At 45.3% G+C, this 21,529-nt stretch overlaps 1 long non-coding RNA gene across 1 annotated transcript; it reads right to left on the bottom strand.

The window, feature by feature from the left end:
- Positions 1-8,996: 8,996 nt before the first annotated feature.
- On the bottom strand, positions 8,997-19,582 carry LOC114600096 (uncharacterized). The gene is made up of 3 exons (XR_003707475.2): positions 19,405-19,582; positions 14,956-15,075; positions 8,997-9,521 (listed from the first exon to the last, which is right to left on the bottom strand). It is a non-coding gene; the product is annotated as an uncharacterized LOC114600096 (long non-coding RNA).
- Between the last annotated feature and the right edge of the window lie 1,947 nt (positions 19,583-21,529).

The raw sequence follows: 21,529 nt of genomic DNA, 5'->3' as shown, positions 1-21,529 counted from the left end.
AATTGAATTCGAATACAAAAAGGGAGGTGTGTGGAGGTCCGGGAAACAAGCAAATGAAAGATAAGTGATGGAAAGATGGAATTGTTTTTTAACTATTTTTATTTTGTATTTTTCTTTTTTCTTTTTTCATTTTGTAATATTTTGAAAATTTTAATAAATACCTTTTTTTAAAAAAAGACATTGACAGTCAGCTTGAAGGTTGCATGACCAGCACACACATATGCCCATATACACAAACACAGACACCAGACACAAAGCTGCCTCATGCCAGCTCTTCAGGGATTGTTCCCTGAACAGCCAGGGATCAAATGACAACGTTTCCGACCCCACTGCCCAGTCTTAGCCCTGCAATATGAGGAGAGGGGAAGCCATCTCTTGGGGAATGATCCTTGAATACCAGCAGTGTATCCCATCCCAGCAGCCCTGCCCAAAAAACCTTCCTGAACATTTCTGCTGCTCTTGTTACTATTCCTGTGACCTGGATTGCCTGCACAAAATGTGCCGGCCTCATAGATGATTGATTGGGCTTTGATTGGGTTGCACAGGAAGAGGCTGGAATCAATGGCTTTTTGCTTCCAGCTTTATGAGACTGTGCTCCCATGAAAAATGCCCCTGCATGGTGGCTGCCTTATGCAGCAGATGTAGCTAGGAGTGTTTAAACTAGTGGTAGGTGATTGTGTCACAAGTTACAAAGAAAATGCTGTCAGGCTGCTGACTGAAGCCAAAACATTCATTCATTCATTTACAACTGTGATGACCACTGTCAAGGTCATGGGTAGGCAAACTAAGGCCCAGGGGCCAGATCCGGCCCAGTCGCCTTCTAAATCCGGCCTGCGGACGGTCCGGGAATAAGTGTGTTTTTATATGGACGCAGGTGGCGCTGTGGGTTAAACCACAGAGCCTAGGAGTTGCCGAAGGAGTTGCAGGTCGAATCCCCGCTACGGGGTGAGCTCCCGTTGCTCGGTCCCTGCTCCTGCCAACCTAGCAGTTCGAAAGCACGTCAAAGTGCAAGTAGATAAATAGGTACCGCTCCGGCGGGAAGGTAAACGGCGTTTCTGTGTGCTGCTCTGGTTTCGCCAGAAGCGGCTTAGTCATGCTGGCCACATGACCCGGAAAAACTGTCTGCGCACAAACGTCGGCTCCCTCGGCCTGTAAAGCGAGATGAGCGCCGCAACCCGAGTCGTTTGCGACTGGACTTAACTGTCAGGGGTCCTTTACCTTTACCTTTACCACTGTAATACCAAAAACTGACCCCTCCCAAGAGACCTCGAAAGCTGCTCATTGAATTTTTTAAAAGGCCACACCCACTTTTACAGTTCAGTCACACCCCCTCCAGAGCATTGGGTCAATATTGGCCCTCTGCCTTAAAAACGTTAGCTACCCCTGCCCTAAAACACACTCTAAACTCAAGTTCAGCCAAGAGTTCTTCAAGACGTCCTCCATCTGTGTTCTTGCCATTGTCCCCGCTGCTTCGTTGCTCCCACTCACTCAGTCAAGCATCAAACTCTGTGACCTCTTGCCAGCAGGAGAGGGTCCTTGGGAGCAATTGTGGTCTATCCCCCCCCCCTTTATTAATAGTCTTACAATACATTACATAAATATATGATACATCTCATAAAGTAAATTGAAGTTTCAATCATATGCACACAAAAAGAAAAGAAAAACATAAGATAAAGTATATGTAAATAAAGATAAAGTATACATAAATACAGCAGAAATTCAAGGTTTAATTATAGATAAGATAATCTATATATAAACCTTGAATTTCTGCTGTATTTATGTTACCTTTTATGCGATTATTAACAAAAATTCTCATCAAAAAATATCCTAAGGACTTTGGACTTCCTGTCAATTTCCGTTGTATAATTTTATTTTGATAGTGAATGTACCTACCATTATTACTCTATTCTTTATATATTTTCTAATACATTCTTACAACAATTTGTACCGTTGATCCTATTTCCCATATGTTTCTTTATCCAAAGTCAATCAAGTGCTACAATAGATGATAAACCACTGGCATATTTTTGCACATATCTCTTATATGTGTCCCATTTTTTTCCCAAATTCTTGTCTTGAATTACCCCTTAAACTGTTGGTCAATTGCACCATTTCCACATATTCTTGTCGTTTATTCTGCCACTCCATTAAAGTCAGAACATTTTCCCCTTTCCAATTTTTTGCTACTAGTGTTCGGGCCGCCACCGTGGCGTATAAAAATATTTCTCTTAAGAAAAACTTAAGGGAGCAATTGTGGTCCAAGCTATCTCAGGACTTGAAAGACTGGCCAAGGCGTCAACAGGAGCACCAACCATGCTAGGTGGAAACTTCCCAAAGGCTTTCAAGAATCCATCCACTTGCACAGGTGGACCATGTGGCTGTATCAGCCTGCAGGAGGAGAAGAATTCCCATTAGGAAAGGGTTTGAAAAGGGAGTTCAGAGAAAGTCCTCCACATGCAGACCACCATCCACCTGTGCTGATTAAATGTCAGATCCAGAGTGAAGAATTGTACTACAAAGTGATCTTTAGCTGAGTTGGTAGAGTGTGAGGCTCGTTATCTCAGAGCCATGGGTTCAAGCCACACAGGGTTCAAGCCACACAGGATTCTTGCATTGCAGAGGGTTGAACTAGATCATTGATGGCCAAACATGGCCCTCCAGCTGTTTTGGGACTACAACTCCCATCATCCCTAGCTAACAGGACCAGTGGTCAGGGATGATGGGAACTGTAGTCCCAAAACAGCTGGAGGGCCAAGTTTGGCCATCACTGAACTAGATGGTTCTATGAACTATGATTCTATGAATATTTATGTGGATCTTCTTTCATGTGCATAGGCCCTAACAAGATAAGGCATGGTGTTATGGGTTTGCCATTTTATGTTGTTTTACTCTTAATAGTAGTGTATCCATCTAGAAGGTTCTTCCTCTGGCTTCTCAAGGCTGAAATAATGAAATAGATGGCCAACCTTTGACGGACAAATAGCCAGCCAGAAAGAAGACTATCTGTCCTCTCTTGCTGTGTCCCTCGCTTGCGCTGATCTCATTAGATTTGCTTGCATTAAAGCTCGTGCAGTGAAAGTGCCGCTGCTAATGTCTGCCTCAGAACAAGCAGATGGGAGAATCACGAGCCCACATCCCAGTGGGATTAGACAATCCAAAGCACTTCACATGCTACAGCTAAGACAGCTTGGCTTTGGTGGAGGGAGAAGGCCAGGGAAGAAGGGGAAAAGTAGAGACTGGGGGGAAGCAAAATCTTAGTAACCACCAAACTGCAGGCAGGATGCTTGAGGTCAAGAGTGCGTATATAACATGGAGGTTGATGCCCAGTAGTGGATGTGGACTAACCATGCATTCAAAATGATTGTTTACAAAGTTATTGTACTACCAACCTTACTGTACACTTTTGAAACATGGACCACTTATAAACACCATCTCCAACTCCTTGAAAAATTCCACCAATGGTGTCTCCGAAAATTTTTGCATATGACATGGGAAGACAGGCAAACTGATGCCAGTGTTCTGGAAGAAGCAAAGATCACTAGTGTTGAAGCAATGATCCTTCAACATCAACTTCATTGAGGTATAAGGTAAAGGGACCCCTGACCATTAGGTCCAGTCGTGTCCGACCCTGGGCTTGCAGTGCTCATCTCGCTTTATTGGCCGAGGGAGCCGGCGTACAGCTTCCGGGTCATGTGGCCAGCATGACTAAGCCACTTCTGGCGAACCAGAGCAGCGCACGGAAACGGCGTTTACCTTCCCGCCGGAGCAGTACCTATTTATCTACTTGCACTTTGGCGTGCTTTCGAACTGCTAGGTTGGCAGGAGCAGGGACCGAGCAACAGGAGCTCACCCCATCGCGGGGATTCGAACTGCCGACCTTCTGATTGGCAAGTCCTAGGCTCTGTGGTTTAACCCACAGTGCCACCCACGTCCCATTCGTTGAGGCATGCAACTGCTCTATTCCAAACATGAAAATGGAAAGTGTAACGCTGGTGATCAACAGAAGAAGTTTAAAGGCTCTCTCAAGGCAAATCTTTAAAAATGTAGTATAAACACTGAGAGTTGGGAAACACGGGCCTGCGAGCGCTCCAATTGGAGAACCGCCTTTACCAAAGGTGTCATGGACTTTGAAGGCGCTCAAACTCAGGATGAAAGGGAGAAACGTGCTAAGTGGAAGGTACATTTGGCAAACCCTCACCGTGATCAACTCCCACCCGGAAATCTATGTCCCCACTGTAGAAGGACGTGCGGATCCAGAAGTGGCCTCCACAGTCACCTATGGACACACCGCTAAGCCCACGCTCATGGAAAACAATCTTACTCGGCTACGAGTGATCACTAAGGAAGAAGAAGCATTCAAATAATCATACAGGCCAATTGCTAGGTGGCTGGCCGTAATGATTGATCTCTCATCCCTGCTCTCCCTATTTTTGCTCTGGCAAACTTGCAAAATACCAAATCAATGACCCTCTGCTCTGCTTGGACTCTAAAGCAGATCTAGTCAAGATACAATAAGATACAATTGAGCGCTTCCACTGGTCTCTCTGTGGCACCCGTTTGGGAAGAATAGGTAATGATTTGCATCTTTCCCCCTCTTTAAACCTATTTTTCAAGGCTTTTCCTAAGACCTACTGCAATTTTCCCTTCCCTCCAACGGCACCCCAGGCCCCTGGGTCCTACGCCACCTGGGAGGGGAGATCTGGTCATATTATAGAATGTCTCCTAAAAATATCTTCTTTCTGTTAAAGTTTCTCAAACTCCAATGCCTCAGATGCCTTATTCTTGGTAATCCATGAAAACCTGTGCATATTTACTCTTTTTTCAAAGTACTACTGAGCTACTGTTCAGTATTATATTTAAGTGTTGTATTTCTGCTGCAAACCATGGCTAGTTGGCTGAAAGTCCACTATTTTGGCTTACAGAGAAGGAAAATGTGAGGCCAATCAAAACACGCTGCAACCTAAGGGGGTTCATTTAAGTTGAGGGAGGTGTAGCTAAGAATTATGGACCTCAGAAATACACAGCATGAGCATGTGCAGAGTGCACCTGCTTGACCAATGAGGAATCTCTGTACAGTGGTACCTCAGGTTAAGTACTTAATCCATTCCGGAGGTCCGTTCTTAACCTGAAACTGTTCTTAACCTGAAGCACCACTTTAGCTAATGGGGCCTCCTGCTGCTGCCATGCCACCGGGGCACGATTTCTGTTCTCATCCTGAATCAAAGTTCTTAACCCGAGGTACTATTTCTGGGTTAGCAGAGTCTGTAATCTGAAGCGTATGTAACCTGAAGCGTATGTAACCGAGGTACCACTGTATTTAATAAGATGATTTCTCAACAGCTGAAATATAACTCACCCCTCTCTGTCATTGTCATTCACGTGATGCATAGAAACACTGCCTTTCATTTACTAGGCTAAAAAGCAGACAGGTTTTTTCGAGGAGTGGGGGCGGGGGTGGGACAAGCAGTCATCACTGTAATGTTAAGGAAATCCATTCTGTATTTTATGTGCTCCGATTTACCAGAGCCGAGAGCAGCTCCAGTCCATGTTTTACAAAAAGCTGAGCAGCCTGAAGCAGCTGAAGGAATAGATTGCTGGTGGCTGTATTTTTTCCCTATGCCTAATATGTGTTCCACTTTATTCTAAATAAGGTGATTTGGTCATCAACCTCCACTTAAAGAGTAAATCCTACCATCACCACACTATTAACAACAATTGAGCGCTGCACTCAGTCGTTCCAGCAGCAATCGGTACACTTCCTTACACAGTAAATGGCCCCAGGTCGAGGCTATAAGCGAACAGCCCCCTCCGGAGACTATGTTTTACATGACATTTCTGTTTCAGTTCCAGCCTTTAAAACACCCCACAATTTAACTGGAGCTTTCATTGCTCCAAAGTTACAGCTTACTAACTGAGAAGAAGAAGGTACCCCTGCCCGTACGGGCCAGTCTTGACAGACTCTAGGGTTGTGCGCCCATCTCACTCAAGAGGCCGGGGGCCAGCGCTGTCCGGAGACACTTCCGGGTCACGTGGCCAGCGTGACATCGCTGCTCTGGCGAGCCAGAGCCGCACACGGAAACGCCGTTTACCTTCCCGCTAGTAAGCGGTCCCTATTTATCTACTTGCACCCAGGAGTGCTTTCGAACTGCTAGGTTGGCAGGCGCTGGGACCGAACAACGGAAGCGCACCCCGCCGCGGGGATTCGAACCGCCGACCTTTCGATCGGCAAGCCCTAGGCACTGAGGCTTTTACCCACAGCGCCACCCGCGTCCCCTACTAACTGAGAAATCTTATTTCTTTTTAGGGCATTTGTTGTTGTTGTTTAGTCGTTTAGTCGTGTCCGACTCTTCGTGACCCCATGGACCAAAGCACGCCAGGCCCTCCTGTCTTCCACTGCCTCCCGCAGTTTGGTCAAACTCATGTTCATAGCTTCGAGAACACTGTCCCACCATCTCGTCCTCTGTTGCCCCCTTCTCCTTGTGCCCTCCATCTTTCCCAGCATCAGGGTCTTTTCCAGGGAGTCTTCTCTTCTCATGAGGTGGCCAAAGTATTGGAGCCTCAGCTTCAGGATCTGTCCTTCCAGTGAGCATTCAAGGCTGATTTCCTTCAGAATGGACAGTGCATAAAATTCATCCTTAAGAATTTTAGTGCATTTACATGCCACCTTTCCTGCCCACGTTTCTCTTCCTTCCCATTTTAGTCTCAGAACTACTCTCAAAGGTAGGCTAGGCTGAGAGACTGTGACTGGCCCAAGGTCACCCAAGTGAGGTTCGTGGCTGAAGTGGGCATTTGAACCCCGTTTGCCCAGGCCCTAATCCAGGAGTCGGCAAGGTTTAATTGCCATGGGCCAGATCACTCCCACGGAGATTGTCTGTGGGCTGGACTGGCAAGGTGTTACGCCGAAAATCGTGTCTGCACATGTCCGTGGCACTGGAAATTGCTTCTGCATATGCCCAGACGCTGAAAATTGCACCTGCACAGAAGCAATTTCCGGCGTCTGGATATGCGCAGATGCGATTTCCGGTATCTGCGCGTGCGCAGACACAATGTCCGGCGTCGCCCAGCAAGTCCCTGCACTGTGCTGTGCTGGTTTAGTGCAGCGCATGGGGGATTTGCCGAGCGGGCGGTTCGGTTTAGGGGCGGCTTGTGGGCCAGTAAAATGGTCTTTGTGGGCCACATCTGGCCCATGGACCGCACGCTGCCGACCCCTGCCCTAGTCAGATACTAACCAGTATTTCTCAAACTTGGTTGTCTAGCTGGTTTTGAACTACAATTCCCATCATCCCTGATGTTAACGGAGAAATCCGAGGGCTCCCTTGGACAAAAAAACAAGGACACCAGCCAGGAATACCAGAGCAAAACAGCAGCCCGTAGGCTTGGTCTTTATTGAAGACTGTCACGACAGGACTCCTACCTGCCACCAGGTGAAACAAAATGGAAGCCCAGAACAAAAGAAGACCCCAACTTTTATTAGTTACTAATCCCCCAAACTACACCCCTAGAACTACATCACAACTACATCATGACTACCTCATTGACACATCACAAAAAGGAGGGGTTGAGGGAGGAGTTGTGGAGGTAACCTGAGTATCTTGTCACCTGGCTGGTTCCTCCTCTCCCCCTCCCCATGAGTCATTTCCAGAGGACAAAAGGGAGTTGGCAGTTTCCTGCACCCAGAGGGAAGATCTGATCATTGTCCTTTGTTCCAGTCCATGCTGAATCCACTCCCATATGCAAGTTCTTTGTGATCTTGATGGTCTTCTGTCTAGGACCATCAGGGTTGGCATAGCAACTGGGCAGGGCTCCTGTGTATGTGCTGGTATGCTCAAGGGATTATGGCTGGCCTGTATCAAACCTTCCCCATTTTGTAGTCCTTCCTTCGTGGAGTAAAATAAAAGTGGAACGGTGCAGATCCGATGTATGGTTGATTTTCTATGAATTTATAACAGAAGCGTAGCGTATGTCATGTGTGTGAGAGTGTGTGTGTGTGTGTGTGTGTGTGTGCGTCGAGTTTGTACAAACTGAATGATGTGGGGGGTTTCCTGTGACACCTGACCACTGATTCTGCAAACTGGAGGTGATGGGAGTTGTAGTCCAACAACAGCTGGAGACCCAAGTTTGAGAAACACTGCATCTACCTAATACAAGATAGCCAAGCAAACTACTATCCTCACCATTCAGCATTTCTTTTCTATTATTTTTCACAAGCTTTATTTATTAAACATAAGGCAAGAAAAACAACAGTGTTCAGCATGCAAATCTGCATTTAAGATTAGGAGAAAGGAGGCGGGAGGATAACCTGCAAAGTGCTATTTCTCAGGAGTCTGCAGTTCAAAATGTAGATTTTTCACATCTCTCCCCCAACCCATCCCAGATGGATGGGAGGGACCTCCTGGCCACAGCAATATTGTTCTGAATGGGGATTGGCTGGATTGTGCAGAGAGCTGATTGGTCAGAGAATGGAAGATTGACAGAACTATTTTCAGGAGTTTCTCTAAATTCAGATGGAAGAATAAGAGTACGTGGAGACCAGGAAAGAGTGTGGCTTTGGTTAGTTAGTTTTATGGAGGGGAAGGGCTTTTATCTTTTTTTACTTGCAATTATATTTACCAGTAGACCTAGTGGACCAGCCTCCTCTGTTTAATCTATTTGCAATGTGAGGATTGATTTGGAAAACTTGTAGGACTTGCTGATTTGTCTCTGCATGCAGCCGCAGGACTGGGAACAGACATAAAATATATAGATATAGGAATGATGGTCCCACTCAACTGCTCCTTAAGATGCTATGGAGAAAAAGAATGCACGATTGCCCATAAGAATTAAAAAGTAGTTCAGAAAACAACTACGGGATCTTGTGCTAAATTAGACTTTACTTGTTCTGTTCCTTTCTATGAAAAACCCTTGAAAGAACCCAAGAAAATGTTTAATTAAAACATTTTAAAAAAAAATAAAAGACCCTTGGAGTGTTGTGTTGTGTTGTGTTGTTGTGTTGTGTTGTGTTGTGTTGTGTTGTGTTGTGTTGTGTTGTGTTGGGACACCATTCTCCTCAGGCCCATGATTGGTCGCTGGAGGGGTGGGAATCCTCAAATCTGATTACTCACATTCCCACCCTATGCAATGGAGGTTCTGAGATTCAAATAGCATTCTCAGATAAGTGATAACAGTATTTTATGGGGAAAGTGCCTACAAAAATGCTTATTTTAAGGGAAATGCATTGGGGAAATGCAAGTATATCAATAATAGTATTTTCAGAGTGTATTCTGTGAATGCATTCCCCGCCCCATTGTTCCTACAGGAGAACTTCTGAGTAGATTCAGACCTGTTAGTTGTTACAACATACATGTTTGTACTACAACTGAAGTACACAGTTTTTGCACAAGTGTTTACTGAACTTCACATAAATTAACTATAATGATCTACAAGATGGGCCAGTGGCTGGGATTGGTGGCTAAGATAAGGGGGTTTGCTGTGGTCACATAGCTGAGATTTCCTCTGGCTCCAAGCTCACATTCTCAGCTCTCCTGGAAAGAAAGAAAGAAAAATATGGATGAGAGATTCCAGCAAATGTTTGCCATGCTCACACTTAAAGAAACAGGAAATAATTAATTTCCTGGTTGGACTAGATGATCCTCCAACTCTACAATGCTATGATTCTGTGAAATACAGCAGCACTTTGGTAGGAATAGATAGCGACCAGCGACCATTGGCCATAGCTCAGTGACAGATCACATCCTTGGCATCAAAGATTGAGATTGAATCCCGACAAGACAGAAGTACTGTTTTTGGAGGACAGGGGGCGGGCAGGTGTGGAGGATTCCCTGGTACTGAATGGGGTAATTGTGCCCCTGAAGGACCGGGTGCGCAGTTTAGGAGTCATTTTGGACTCACAGCTGTCCATGGAGGCACAGGTCAAATCTGTGTCCAGGGCAGCTGTTTACCAGCTCCATCTGGTACGCAGGCTGAGACCCTATCTGCCTGTGGACTGCCTCACCAGAGTGGCGCATGCTTTGGTTATCTCCCGCTTGGACTACTGCAATGCGCTCTACGTGGGGCTACCTTTAAAGGTGACCCAGAAACTACAACTAATCCAGAATGCAGCAGCCAGACTGGTGACTGGGAGCGGCCACCGAGACCATATAACACCGGTCTTGAAAGACCTACATTAGCTCCCAGTACGTTTCCGAGCACAATTCAAAGTGTTGGTGCTGACCTTTAAAGCCCTAAACGGCCTCGGTCTAGTATATCTGAAGGAGCGTCTCCACCCCCATTGTTCAGCCCGGACACTAAGGTCCAGCACCGAGGGCCTTCTGGTGGTTCCCTCACTGCGAGAAGCCAAGTTACAGGGAACCAGGCAGAGGGCCTTCTCGGTAGTGGCACCCGCCCTGTGGAATGCCCTCCCACCAGATGTCAAAGAGAACAACAACTACCAGACTTTTAGAAGACATCTGAAGGCAGCCCTGTTTAGGGAAGCTTTTAATGTTTGATGTATTACAGTATTTTAATATTTTTTTGGAAGCTACCCAGAGTGGCTGGGGAAGCCCAGCCAGATGGGTGGGGTATAAATAATAAATTATTATTATTATTATTATTATTATTATTATTATTATTATTGCCAGTTTTAAAAGGCTCTCACGTAGTACCATTAGAAAAGATCATTTGCCTGAGATCTTATAGAGCTGCTGCCAGTCCGAATAAACAGCCCTAGACAAGATGGAGTTCTGTCTAACAAAACGTGACTATTTTATATCTTTGGGACCTGCTTGAATCAGTGACTGGAGGGTGGCTGTGGAAATACTGCTATTGTGAAAGAACTGGAAATGTTTGCGTTTTCAAGCCCGGTGTCAGAGAGTGAGCCTTGGGGTTGCCATGGAAACCTTTCATGCCACCACTGCAAAAGATGTGAAATCCATAATGTGCAACTGCCTGGCTCTTTGATTTGGTGTTTCTGGGGGAGAGAACATGTACAATATTGTGTGTGGAGTGTGTGTGGGGGGGAGAGGAGACCTAGACTACATTCAGTAATAAAACTGATGCAGACAGATGGCAACATGGAGATGGGTCAAGAGAAATCAATTTCAGTAACAAAGGTAATGAACAATTCTTCCTTCCAATATTACTGAAGAAGATTCTGATAAACAAAAAATGTGGGAGAAATGTGATCGCTTTGGAAGTATCTGTCATTGCCTTCCTACATCTATATACACTTCTGAGTGAAAAAAGAAGGCTGTGAAGCATAAATTTCTAATCACAGAAAGGGGAAATGAAGAATATCCCTTAATGTAACAAGCAGATTCTCATTTTTCATTTGCTGTTATTGCTAACTGAAAGACACCACCCCAAACTCCAAGAGGTGCTTACCAAGGTCTTTGTTTCCTTTTGGGAACATTGAGGCACAGTGGAGCCTGTGGTTGACCACCTGACAAGTTGTATCATTATACTCCAGGGGTCACCAGCCCAGTGCCTGCGAGCACCATGACACGGGTGCCCCAAACCCAGACTCTGAGCTTTCAATAAAAAGTACCTAGCTCTCCTAGAAAGAAAGATATGGAACAGAAAGTGCAGGTCCCTTCTAAGTAATTTCTGTGAAATGGGAACTGGAACCGAGGAGTGTTCCCTCTTGTTATTAGGTGGTGACAGCATCACTGTGGTGGGTGCATGTAAAATCAGGAACAGCAGGATATAGCTGACTTCCTGTGGTTAGCATGAAGTTGTTGCAGGTGGTTGATTTTCTAATTCTGTGAGTGCCACACCTCACACAGTAGTCATTTTGTGACTGGCACCCCCGGTATTCTCTCAAAATTCAAAATGTCCCCACTACTTCAAAAAGGACATACAGTACAGTGGTACCTCGGGTTACAGATGCTTCAGGTTACAGACTCCGCTAACCCAGAAATAGTACCTCGGGTTAAGAACTTTGCTTCAGGATGAGAACAGAAATCGTGCAGTGGCAGTGGGAGGCCCCATTAGCTAAAGTGGTACCTCAGGTTAAGAACAGTTTCAGGTTAAGAACGGACCTCCAGAACAAATTACGTTCTTAACCCGAGGTACCACTGTACTAGATAGTCATCGTACTGTGAACTGGATAGTTCACAGGTAATGATCACACACAAACATCGGTATGAATTGTTTTCTGTGAAATGACGGATCTTTTATTATAAACTAGTTGGAGTTTCCTGTTCTGTTTCATAAACATTTCAGACAGGGATCTCTGGGAGGGACCCATTCTCATTGGTCGCTGTTTAATATATTGCCTATATTTTCAAACAAGGCCAGAAACCCCTGGCTAACGTCTTTTCCCCACCCCAGTTTGTGGCTATTTGATAATCTAGAAGATGCATATGAATCACATATGTCTCTGTTGTTTGGCTCTTGCACATATCTCCGCTGAACCAAACAACATACAAATGTCATTTAGATATTACAGTTTTACTGGTGTAGGTGTCCCTTTCAGCAGCTGGTCACAGGGAACGAATTCCCAAGGTACTGCTCCAAGAAGCTAAACTAGGGCAGGAAGGGCAAAGTTCCTGGAAAAGCCCTACCTTCAACTGGGGGCTATTGTGTAATGTCCTTCCTTTTCAATTCCTCCCTTCCTTAATCTAGGAGAGCATTCACAATAAGATGCTTATCAGGTCAGGTAATCACATCCACAGCTGTTTCCTGCTTTGTCAAAACCAGTCTGAAGACGAAGAAAAATAAGAATCTCATCCAGCTGAAGAAATAGACACAAAAGGCATACACTGGGTGAAGGAAAAAAAGCAAGAAGACTATATGTCTTTCCAATCACACTGATGTTAACACTCAGCTAAAGGAACTCCTTGTTCCAGTTTGCTTTGGATATTGCCTGAAATATGAACTGTCCTTAAAAAAAAAAATTTGGTTGATTTTGAAGAAAAAGTACAACAAAAAGAGCTGTGTACAATAGTGTACATGGAAGTGGGTGGCGCTGCAGTCTAAACCACAGAGCCTAGGGCTTGCCGATCGGAAGGTTGGCAGTTCGAATCCCCCGACGGGGGTGAGCTCCCGTTGCTCGGTCCCAGCTCCTGCCAACCTAGCAGTTTGAAAGCACGTCAAAGTGCAACTAGATAAATAGGTACCGCTCCAGCGGAAAGGTAAACAGCATTTCCGTGCGCTGCTCTGGTTTGCCAGAGTCATACTGGCCACATGACCCGGAAGCTGTCCGCGGACAAACGCCGGCTCTCTTGGCCTATAGAGCGAGATGAGCACTGCAACCCCAGAGTCGTCCGCGACTGGACGTAGCGGTCAAGGGTCCCGTTACCTTTTACAATACAATGTATTTCTGCATGTTCAGACTGTTATAGGAAAGCAACTCATATGTGTCCATGCATCTGGAACATCTGAGTGTGTCCAGGTTCCAACAGCAAACAATCCCAAGAAATGGGTAGCAGGGTGCCATGTGAGACATGCAGGCTTGTGTGCCAACTGTGCTTCAAGGATAGCTGCAAGGCCCTGGAGGTTCTCACCAGCTGTCTATTGTCACAGCCAGCAGGAAGGTTGTCTCAGTCTCTGCGCCCAAGTCAGGTTCCTCACCACCCCCACCTATGGCAGCTCTTGTAACAGTTGTGTCCTGATATGTGTTTGGATCTTCGACTAAGAATCATGGTGCACCATAATGGTGGTTGGTGTTGTGTACTGAGCTGAATCCTAGAAGAATAGGTTCCAGAATGCAGCAGTCTGATTGGTCTGCAGGAGCCACCCAATACAACTCCAGGTGGAAGTGAACCAGCGACCTGATTGGCCTGCAGGAGCAGCCAATCAGGATTCTGGAGAAAGTGAATCCGCAACCTGATTGGCCTACAGGAGCAGCCTGGAATTAGCCAATCACGCAGGGCCCATTGTGTAAATAATGTATATACAGTGGTAAGGTAAAGGTAAAGGTACCTCTGCCCGTATGGGCCAGTCGTGTCCGACTCTGGGGTTGCGCGCCCATCTCGCTTAAGAGGCCGGGGGCCAGCGCTGTCCGAAGACACTTCTGGGTCACGTGGCCAGCGTGACAAGCTGCATCTGGCGAGCCAGCGCAGCACATGGAAATGCCGTTTACCTTCCCACTAGTAAGCGGTCCCTATTTATCTACTTGCACCCAAGGGTGCTTTTGAACTGCTAGGTTGGCAGGCGCTGGGACCGAGCAACGGGAGCGCACCCCGCCACGGGGATTCGAACTGCCGACCTGACGATCAGCAAGTCCTAGGCGCTGAGGTTTTACCCACAGTGCCACCCGCGTCCCATATACAGTGGTACCTCGGGTTAAGTACTTAATTTGTTCCGGAGGTCCGTACTTAACCTGAAACTGTTCTTAACCTGAAGCACCACTTTATCTAATGGGGCCTCCCACTGCTGCCGCGCTGCCGGAGCACGATTTCTGTTCTCATCCTGAATCAAAGTTCTTAACCTGAAGCACTATTTCTGGCTTAGCAGAGTCTGTAACCTGAAGCGTATGTAACCTGAAGCGTATGTAACCCGAGGAACCACTGTATAGCTAGACATTCTGGGGAAAGTTTCATTCATTGCTACTACGAGCTGAATAAAGATCATGAAATTCACACTCGACTCCGAGTATATTTCAGTTGGGTTGCCTGATAGAGGAGAAATCAACAAAACGAAGTCTAGAATAACAAAATAGGTTGTAAACCACACGTCTTCATCTGCCCCACTTACAATAAAACATTTCTCTTCCATGTCGGTCTCCACAGCCACAGCAGGTGCTCTAGCTCTCCAATGGTTTAAATCTGCCACCCCCACCCCCCAGCGCTCTCTTCCCTCATATCTCAAGACAGACAGATCCCAACAACATCATTTATTTCCAATCTGTAAGAAGGACCCAACTTGTATTACAATAATATAGTGGAGGAACCGTGTTTCACAATAGAGAAACATGCAGCTTATCTGCATTATTAAACAACAGCTATTACTGCTATATCTGAGACAAGCTGCAATGACCTGTGTTAATAGGGATCGGTTGGCATCTGTCTGCCTCAGGAGACATCGATCCTCAGGAATCCATTGGTGCATGAGTACAGTCAGACAAGACTGTCTTGGAATTTGTCAGGTGATGTTCTCCTGTGTAAACATAAGGAGAGAGTACACGTTTTGGATTTTGCTTGGATGGCTCCAAAGAATTTTTCAGTTCCTTTCTACATGGGTGGTAGACAGCAGCATGCAAGGTGAACTGTGTGTGCGTGTGTGTGTGTGTGTGTGTGTGTGTGTGTGTGTGTGTGCACATGCGTAATAGAATTGTAGAGAACTGTTGTTGTTGTTGTTTAGTTGTTTAGTCGTGTCCGACTCTTCGTGACCCCATGGACCAGAGCATGCCAGGCACCTCTGTCCTCCACTACCTCCCGCAGTTTGGTCAAACTCATGCTGGTAACCTCGAAAACACTATCCAACCATCTCGTCCTCTGTCGCCCCCTTCTCCTTGTGCCCTCCATCTTTCCCAGCATCAGTGTCTTCTCCAGGGAGTCTTCTCTTCTCATGAGGTGGCCAAAGTACTGGAGCCTCAGCTTCACGATCTGTCCTTCCAGTGAGCGCTCAGGGCTGATTTCCTTAAGAATGGATGCGTTTGATCTTCTTGCAGTCCATGGGACTCTCAAGAGTCTTCTCCAGCACCATAATTCAAAAGCATCAATTCTTCGGCGATCAGCCTTCTTTAGAGAACTGTAGAATTGTACAATTGGAAGGGACCATGGGGATCGTCTAGTCCAACCCTGGCAATGCAGGAATATACAGCTGACCCATACAGGGGTCGAACCTGCAGCCTTGGCACTATCAGCACCAAGCTCTAACCAACTGAACTATCCATGACACGCAGAAGAATCAGTGTAAAAGAATGAAAGCTGGCGCAGTTGGTGTCAGTGGGTACAATCTATTCCCGAGAGAGAGAGAGGGAAAACGTTACACAGAGAACATTACACTCTTCCATAAGCATGGAGATGGAGGAGAAATGCAAATTGACATTCAGATATATTTTATTGGCAGGAAGAATTTTTCTCTTCTCTTCTCTTCCCTATACCCAAAGGTCTCAGGGCGGTTCACATAAAATACCAAATACATAAAATCAAAACAAAACCAACAACCCAATAAAAAAAACTCAAAAGAGCCAGCCTTTTTTAAAAAGGGTATAGGATATATATCAAGTCAGGCAAAGGCCTGGTTGAAAAGAAACATTTTTCCCTGGAGCCTAAAAGCGTATAGTGAAGGCGCCAGGCAAACTTCCCCGGGGAGAGCATTCCACAGACAGGGAGCCACTGCAGAAAAGGCCCGTTCTCGTGTTGCCACCCTCTTGACCTCTCGTGGAGGAGGCACACGAAGAAGGGCCTCAGAAGGTGATCTCAGGGTCTGGGTAGGTTCATATGGAAAGAGATGGTCTTTGAGGTATTGCAGTCCTTTAAGGCTTTAAAGAGATCACACTGTTTACCATTTTATTTTATTTTATTTTTAAAAAAATTATTACATTTTCAATTACAAAGTCAGAAACATATAAGACATATAAGAAAAGAAAAAAAAAACAAAAGAAGAAAGGATAAAAAATCCAACTTTCAAAAACATTTTTACATTACCAACTGGACTTCCCCACATCTCCCTCACCCTGCGTTCCTTACAATAAACATATCAGCAAATTATTCCCTTGTTTCATACCATACTTGTATCTTTCAAATATTATACTTCGAAATTTAAAATACTTTTTATCAATAACTTATACCCTGAAGTAGATATAATTTAGTTTTAAATTTCAACCTTTTTTTACTTATAATTTAATTTCCTGATTACTGAATCTAGTTGCTAAAGCTAAAGTTTCCAAATCATGCAAATTCATACAACTTATAATGTTTTTGTAAATAGTCCTTAAATTTTTTCCAGTCCTCTTCCATTATTTCTTCTCCCAAATCTCGGATTCTGCCAGTCATTTCAGCCAGTTCCATATAGTCCATCAATTGCGTCTGCCATTCTTCCAGTGTGGGAAGATCTTGTAACTTCCAGTATTTTGCGATAAGTATTCTTGCTGCTGTAGTTGCATACATAAAAAAAGTTCTGTCCTTCTTTAACACCTTTTGGCCAACAATGCCCAGGAGGAAGGCCTCTGGTTTCTTAGGAAAGGTGTACTTAAACACCTTTTTTAACTCATTATAGATCATTTCCCAGAAGGCCTTCACTTTTGGACAAGTCCACCAGAGGTGAAAAAAAGTCCCTTCAGCCCCCTTACATTTCCAACATTTATTATCAGACAGGTGATATATTTTTGCAAGCTTGACTGGGGTCATGTATATCATTTTCATAATGTTTTCCTTCAAGGCATTACATGCCGTGAATTTCATTCCAGTGGTCCATAACCTTTCCCAGTCTTCAAACATAATGTTGTACCCAATATCCTGAGCCCATTTTATCATGGCTGATTTAACTGTCTCATCCTGAGTGTTCCATTTAAGCTACAAGTTATACATTCTCGAAAGTACCTTAGTCTTAGGTTCTAACAGTTCTGTCTCTAATTTCGATTTTTCCACCTGGAATCCTAATTTTTTATCCGACTTAAAAACCTCTTGAACTTGAGCATAAAGAAACCAATCCTGCACCTTATTTTTTAATTTTTCAAAGCTCTGCAGCCTCCAGTTATCTCCAATTTTTTCTATTATTTCCCAATATTTCGGCCGGCCTCCATATTGGGTCTTTTTCGCGCCTTGGCCTCCACTGGTGATAGCCACCTCGGAGTCTTGCTTTCTAGTAAGTCTTTGTATTTTGTCCAGACCATGAATATTGCTTTCCTGACAATATGGTTTTTGAACATTTTATGAATCTTTACCTTGTCGTACCACAAATATGCATGCCATCCAAAAGCATTATTAAACCCTTCCAGGTCTAGGACATCAGTGTTCTCAAGTAATAACCAATCTTTCATCCAGCAGAAAGCTGCAGCTTCGTAGTATAGCCTTAAATCTGGCAGGGCAAACCCCCCTCTTTCTTTTGCATCAGTTAGTATTTTAAATTTTATTCGGGGCTTTTTGCCCTGCCAGACAAACTTAGAAATATCCTTCTGCCACTTTCCAAAGCATTCCACTCTGTCCACGATCTGTAGGGTCTGAAACAAGAATAACATCTTCGGCAGTACATTCATCTTTATAGCTGCGATTCGACCCAACAAGGAAAGTTTCAATCTTGACCAAATCTCTAGATCTTTCTTAATTTCTGACCAACATTTTTCATAATTATCTTTAAATAAATTCAAGTTTTTAGCAGACAAATTAACCCCTAGGTATTTCACCTTTTTAACCACATTTAACTCTGTCTCTTTCTGAAACCCCTCTGTTTACCATTTTATGAAGGGGAAGGAACAACACAAGTCCAGTTCAGACATGCAGCTTTCCCCATGTTCTAATGATCATGGGAATTAGGGATGTGTGTGACCCAGTCACAGTCTTACACACTGTTGTAACCATTTCTACTGTTGGAAATGGCACCTACTTTACCCGGTTTGCCGCAATAAAGATTTTCTCAGACGCAGTGAGAGAAATTCTGAAAGTATGTGTGTCCCTTTCCAATGTGGAAAACCATTAGTACGCCATGGAGAGCAAAGGATCCACTCCTAGGCACTGCCATTCAAATGATGTGCATGCCCTATAACAGGGGTCAGCAACCTTTTTCAGCTGTGGTCCACCGTCCCTCAGACCATGTGGTGCGCCGGACTATATTTGGGGGGGGGCGGGGGGGAATGAACAAATTCCTATGCCCCACAAATAACCCAGAGGTGCATTTTAAATAGAAGCACACATTCTATTCATGTAAAAACACACTGATACCCAGACCATCCACAGGCTGGATTGAGAAGGCGATTGAGCCGCATCTGGCCCCTGGGCCTTAGGTTGCCTAGGTAAAGGTAAAGGGACCCCTGACCATTAGGTCCAGTCGTGGCTGATTCTGGGGTTGCGGTGCTCATCTCGCTCTATAGGCCGAGGGAGCCGGCGTACAGCTTCTGGGTCATGTGGCCAGCATGACTGAGCCGCTTCTGGCAAACCAGAGCAGCGCACGGAAACGCCGTTTACCCTCTCGCCAGAGCGGTACCTATTTATCTACTTGCACTTTGATGTGCTTTTGAACTGCTAGGTTGGCAGGAGCAGGGACCAAGCAACGGGAGCTCACCCCGTCGCGGGGATTCGAACCACCGACCTTCTGATCGGCAAGTCCTAGGCTCTGTGGTTGCTTACCCCTGCCCTATATCTTGTGACTGATTACGCAGGGAAGAGCTTACCTGCCTCCCTATTTTATTCAGGTGGCACCCCTGATGGAGACGGATGATTCTGGGAGCCATTGACTAGGACTGGAACTTCCGCAGGTCTTGCGCTGACCCAGGAATTATATGCAGCACACGGAGTCAGGCTGGCAACAGCATCCATTTGATACCTGCTGAGAGTTGGTTTTGTGAAGTCCTCTGTAGTATCACATTAGTTCTCTGGAATACTGGCTCTTCTTGACAACTTCACCATGCCCCGAAGCCCAAGGAAGCTTTGTCACAATAAACCCGGTTCAGTTTTCCTTCGACATCCTCATTTGATCTGTGAGGCAAAAGAGGAGGGGCATTAGAAAGCCACCTGAATTTGCAAAGGATGCTAAACAGGATGCTGCAGACAGCATTTAGAACAAAAAGGAGAGAGGGAGATAAATTTAAAGGACGCAGAACTGTGCTGACCTAGCAAACACAGGTCACCTCTGGGAAGGAAATAGCAAATGAGATGAATTCTAGGAAAGTGTGATATTGTCCATTTGGAGAATAATTTGCAGAGAGAGAGAGACGTTTGCATCCTTCTCTGGTTCCCCTCCGCTTTCCTAATTCATTCACCCTCCCTATTCACTCTTAATCAGATGTAAGAGTTTGATTTGTGTTGGCATCTAGCAAACCAAACAGAAAAAGATTTGAAAACGTAAGAAACTTGTTCCTCTTAAGAACCTTGTTCCTCCTCAACTGTTATTAATTAATTTAGTTATTTAAAACGGATGTTTTAAAAGGTCTTAAATTATATATTTATCGGTTATGTTTTGATGACTACAGCCATACCTCAGGATATATGTGCTTCAAGTTAAGTATTTTCAGGTTGCGCTCTGCAGCAACCCAGAAGTAACAGAGTGCGTTACTTCCGGGTGTCGCTGTGCGCACATGCGCAGATGGTCAAAATGATGTCACGCGCATGCACAGAAGCGGCAAAACGTGACCCACGCACGCGCAGATGCGGGTTGCATTCGCTTCAGGATGCGAGCGGGGCTCCGGAACGGATACTGTTCGCATCCCAAGGCACCACTGTATTTTAGAAGCTATTTTGTAAAGTACGGCTCTTGTGAAGTGGCTGGTGAATGTGTTAAACTGCTGGGGGTCCCTACTTCCTCCGCTTGCCAACCCCCAACCCCCTGCCTCCCCCAGGGTTTCCTTCTCCAGGACCACAATCTCCTTTCCCCCAAAATGGATGTTTCTTTTCAGGACGACAGCATCTTCTCTTCTCCTACCTCCTTTTCCCTCCCCAGGACCACCACGGATTCTTTCTTCCTCAGATTCCAAACTCACAAACAGGTCCCATTCCTGAGACCACCTTATTTCCTATCCACAGCTGCTCCCCAGAACGATGATGTCACCCCCCTCCCTCTGAGCCTCTCCTTCCCACGTTTTCTCCTGAGAAGCCCCATTCAGGTTCTGACTTGATTCTGAAAAGGTCACTCCATGGGCCTCTTCTGCCGCCTAGTGGTCCAGACTGTCATCACAGCATGATGACGAACTTCAGTAAACGCAGTATAAAGAGGGAGAGATAAATATCATAGGAATACAGCCCAACAATGAAAACAGAACAGCAGGGAGAGACAGATAGTGCCACCGGTCAGAACTAAAACTAGAAAGCTTGAGTGAATTAAAAAAAAGGTCTTCACCTGGTGCTGAAATGGTAACAGAGCTCCTGACAGGCTAGCCTTCTGCCGAGAGCATTCCTGAGATAGTGTGCCACAACTTAAATCGTTTTATCACCTGCCTCACTTCATGGTCCTATGATCAGGTAATGGAATGACCCCAAGAAAAACCTCTGAGGAGCACCTTAATACCCTGGGCAGGCATGTATAGGAGGAGACAGTCCTTCAAAAATCCTGATTCCACACCATTTAAAGGTCAAAGTCAGCACAATGAATTAGGCCTGGAAATGGACTGCGAGCCACTGCAGCTATTTTAAAACTGGCAAGATATATCCAGGTCAGATTAATAACCTAGCTGCCATACTTTGCACTAATTGTAGCCTCTGAATTGTAGTTTCTTTAAAGATGGCCCCACAAGTATTGCAATACAGTCATACCTCATGTTACGTCCGCTTCATGTTACGTTCTTTCAGGTTACGTCCCGCGGCAACCAGGAAGTACCGGAAAGGGTTACTTCCAGGTTTCGCCACTTGCACATGCACAGAAGTGCAAAATGACATCACGCGCATGCGCAGAAGCAGCAAATCACAACCCACACATGCGCAGACGTGCCGCTGCAGGTTGCACTCTTTTCATGTTA

This window comes from Podarcis muralis, chromosome 8, assembly GCF_964188315.1.
Source record: "Podarcis muralis chromosome 8, rPodMur119.hap1.1, whole genome shotgun sequence".
NCBI lineage: Eukaryota > Metazoa > Chordata > Lepidosauria > Squamata > Lacertidae > Podarcis > Podarcis muralis.
The sequence above is the reverse complement of the archived record's forward strand: the minus strand, read 5'-3'. Positions and strand labels throughout refer to the sequence as shown.